The following is a 4042-nucleotide window of genomic DNA, read 5'->3' as shown; positions in this document are numbered from 1 at the left end:
CTGCTTGTCACTCTCACCCTAGTGCAGTGGTTTCTCAGCCTTGTGAGACTGGAGGCGTCAGTCCCTTTGAAGATGCCAGCTGCTAGTTTTCACTTTTTCTTTTTTGTACTATAGGAAAATACTTGAGCGGTTTTTCTGTTGCAGAGAACTCGGCACACCAGTAGCATGTTGGAATGTTTTAACACTGTACATTCCTGTGTGAAATGCTAGTTTTACTTTCTGACACGGTTGCGTACCTAAGAGTGCCAACATTGTGGCACTTCGGCCCCCTTGGAGACCTGTTGGAGGGAGGCACCCCAGAGTGCTGTTGCACCCTGGTTGAGAACCAGTCCTCTAGTGGATGGAAACTTCTGGCTTTGGGGCCAGATCTTTCACGTGAAATCTCAATGATAAAAACTTAATCAAGGGTCGTGACTAATAATGGATTAGATGTGTATCTGGGCAGTCCACATGAGGTTCTTTCTCCCTACCCTGTGGTCAGGGACATGAGGTGGCTGCTCCTCATACCTTTCCCAAGTACCAGAATGAAAAATGACCAGTATTTCCTACCCTGGTTTGCAACGTGATGAAGTTGATAAAAATGACAAGAACTAGGTTATGGGTCATCTCAGTTGTTGCTAAAGGGAATTACCAGTGGCACATGCTAGCACTGGAAAAGTATTCACAGAAAGGAGCCAGAGACAGCAGTTAATACAGGAGACTTTCTTCCCAAGAGAATAGCCACAAGCCTGGAAGAAATGGTAGAGTAATTCATAATTTAAATATTTCTCACGTTTATTAGCTGAGGAGGGTTCTAAAATTTATCAGGCACCAGGCTGTTCAGAGGCTGTTATGGGATCTAGTTAGCGCTAGAAAAAGTTTGCCAGTGTGTAGTGTAGATGCACTTTGGAGTGACTGGTGAAAGTTGACTGTAATTGCAAATGTGCCTGCAGTAAGACTTCTGCTGGCATAGCTACATCTGTTAGGGTGGTGGTGATTCTCTTTTGTTTTGCTTTGTTCCCATGACCCCATCTGGCACAGTTAGGACCTAAGTGGGAGCCCCATGAGCTGCTTTGCTTGTGTACAGTACTGTTAAGGAGACTTTGAGGCAGGGCCGTGCTTCTCTATGGAAATTTTCTTAATATAAGCTGCATCTCATTCCTGCTAATGCCCAGTGCTTTTTTTTTCCCCTTCTTCTAAACCCTGGTATAGGTATCTTCTCTGCAAAACAATTAATCCTTCCCAAGAATTAAGCTATTGATTGTAGGGTCACCCTAAGGTGCTTCCTACCACTCTCTGCCCATCATTGAAGAATGAACATTTAAAAAAGCAAAACCAGATTTGTTGAAGTGGTGAAAGCTTATGAAATGTGTATCATTGTAGCTGTTATTGAGACTTGAGCAAAAAGCAAGCCTTAAAATCAGTATTTCAGAGATCACAGTACTGTTTTCTGGAACACCTTAAGCCAAAGTGGACTGGCCTTGGGAAACAAGTTAAAGACCAATCATAGTTAAAACAATAGTTCAGTATCATTGGTCACTTTCCTTTGGCTGGTAAAACAAGAAATTTATGCTTTTAAGTTTTGACTCTCTCTTAATTTTGTACATCTCTCTACATGTGGTTCTTCACTATTTTCAAATGTCAGGTTGCAGTATTTTAGGAAGAAAGATGAGAAACAGGGCTCTTAAATCCCTCTCTCCTCCCCCCCCCCCCCCCAACTCTGTCAGCCTACCGTATTTAGTTTTTATTGCTTGGAGAAAATATTTTTAAGTAAAACTTCTGCCTAATAATATAACTAGTATTAGTCTTTTAGCTTTGTACTGTGTTGATCTTGGTGATGTGTTTTGGGAAGTGGCACTATTAACATAATCATTGGTCTGTATAATACTTATAAACAATAAGACTAATTTAAAGAATAGGTGATATTAAACACCATTCTTGGCCACAGCGTTAACGCTAACGTAATATGTCCAGTTTAAGTGTTTGTAACCATAGTGTCTGTTAGTTCTTTCTCTTTGGGCAAATGTTTCTGTGGGTATCCAGGTATCTCAACAGTAGTTAGAGCCTGATGGGTCTGTGGGTTTTGAAAATCTGATCCTTTGGATTTGGTCCATGGTACAGGCTTCTTGGCACAACTGTAACCTAAGTAATAGGAAGGCCCAAATTTATGAAGACGTTTGGGTGCTTAGCTCCTGTTGATTTTACTGACCTGTGCAAAGTTTAGGACATCACAGGAAACTACGAAAGAAATAAGATGCTTGGTGGCGAGAACTTGTTAATACTGTTTAGCAGTGAGTGAAATCGTTTTTGTTTACTCTGTAAATACCTAAAATGCTATGAAGAGGACTTAAAGAAGCAGAATCAGCGTTGAACAGGACACATTTAAAAAGGGATTTACCAGACTAGGGAAAAGTGAATCATCTGGTTTGCAGTAAAGAAGTGAGAAACTTTTAATGTCACTTCTATTTAAATTTATATATTCATCATATATATGGGTAATACTCATACCTGCATTCCAATATAATTCATCTTATGTATGAAAGATAGTTTCAACATTGCAAAAGAAAAAAAGTGGGGCAGGTGAGAGAGCCTTCATTCTTTCCCTTGTCATGAAAAAAAGTGCTATGACAGTATGGGGATCATAAACTAATACTTAGCTCTTAAATGGCACATAGGTTTTGAAGTATAAGTAACGTTTCATTTTTATGAATGGGGAGGCTGAAGCATAGAGGTTTGGAAATTGGTTTACCTATGGTAGGTCAGTATCAGAATTGCACCAAGGAGGTTGGTTTCCTGGCTCCAAGTTGAGTGCTTTGCCTACTAGTCCAGGGTATTGACAAGGCTTTTTGGGAAGAGTGCCAAAAAACACCTGCAACCTGGACTTGCAGGTGTTGGCATGCCAGCGGCACATGTAAGGGGAGCCCCAAGGGGCCTGATCCTTGTTGTGGCATCGCAGCCCTGACCCCTTCCCCACTGTCTGCCCCAAGGCACAAATGCCAAGCAAAATGCCTTCGCATACTGTGTTCCAGCACCTGTGCCGGGGTTGCCTACCCCTGCACACTTTGTGCAGTATTAATGCAGACTCCTACTTTTCCATACAAATGTTGAATGTCAGTCAGTTTAAAGCTGTATTGTTTGAATTTCACTGACAGAGACTGGCTTCTTAATTTTTGATGTTGGATGAACTGCAGAAAGTTGAAGTGCTGAGAAAATAAATGCTACCGTATATCTTTGAAATGAAGACATTAGTAGGATTTCAGCAAGGATAAAAGGGATGATCTCAAGGTACAGTAGCAAGAATTTAAAAGGAAGGTGGGGGTATATGAACTGTCATGCATGTGGGAATAAATCCATTCATAATGCTACATACTTAAAACCAAAAAAACAAAAACAAACAAACAAAAAAAAGTGAAAGAAGGGAAACAACCCTGTTCTATAATTCAGTGCATGATTTCTTACACCTCTTTTCCCTTTTGAAAACAGCTGGACATGTTCACTACTACAAGACATAACCAGGACTGGCAAACCTCTTGCCTGATTTGATATGACAGTATCTGCTCTCCTATGAAAATGGGCTTATATTTTTTCAGGATAAGTTTTAAAAGGTACTTCTCTGTGAGTCCTTGCATGGTGGAAGGACTTGAGTTTTAAAGTTGAGCATTGATGCTGGGAAATACTGGATTTATGGTTGCTTGTGTCATTTTAATTTGGTTCCTGAGTGTTACAGTGGCCTCTTAATTACTTTATGCACTATTTTTTTTTCCCCCCAAGAGTGCCCCCATCTCATCCACTGCACAGAGGAAACGGTGCTTAGGGAATGAGGCAGAGCCTCACTGTTTATTTTGGTTTTTTTCATTGACTGTACAGTTCCATATATTCACTGTCCAGCATCAAAAAGGTGTTCTAGATGTAATCAGTCTACACCAGTGGTTTTCAGCCCTCTTTTATTTGCAGACCCCTTTCGAAATTTTGAATGGAGGTGCAGATCTCTTTGAATTGTAAGTGTGCACATTCACATAATTTTGATGAACAGTATGCAAAAGATGACCCCTTAAACATAGTG

Source organism: Gavialis gangeticus, unplaced genomic scaffold (genome assembly GCF_001723915.1).
Source record: "Gavialis gangeticus isolate Ggan-Ray unplaced genomic scaffold, GavGan_comp1, whole genome shotgun sequence".
Classification (NCBI taxonomy): domain Eukaryota; kingdom Metazoa; phylum Chordata; order Crocodylia; family Gavialidae; genus Gavialis; species Gavialis gangeticus.
Note: the sequence above shows the minus strand (reverse complement) of the source record.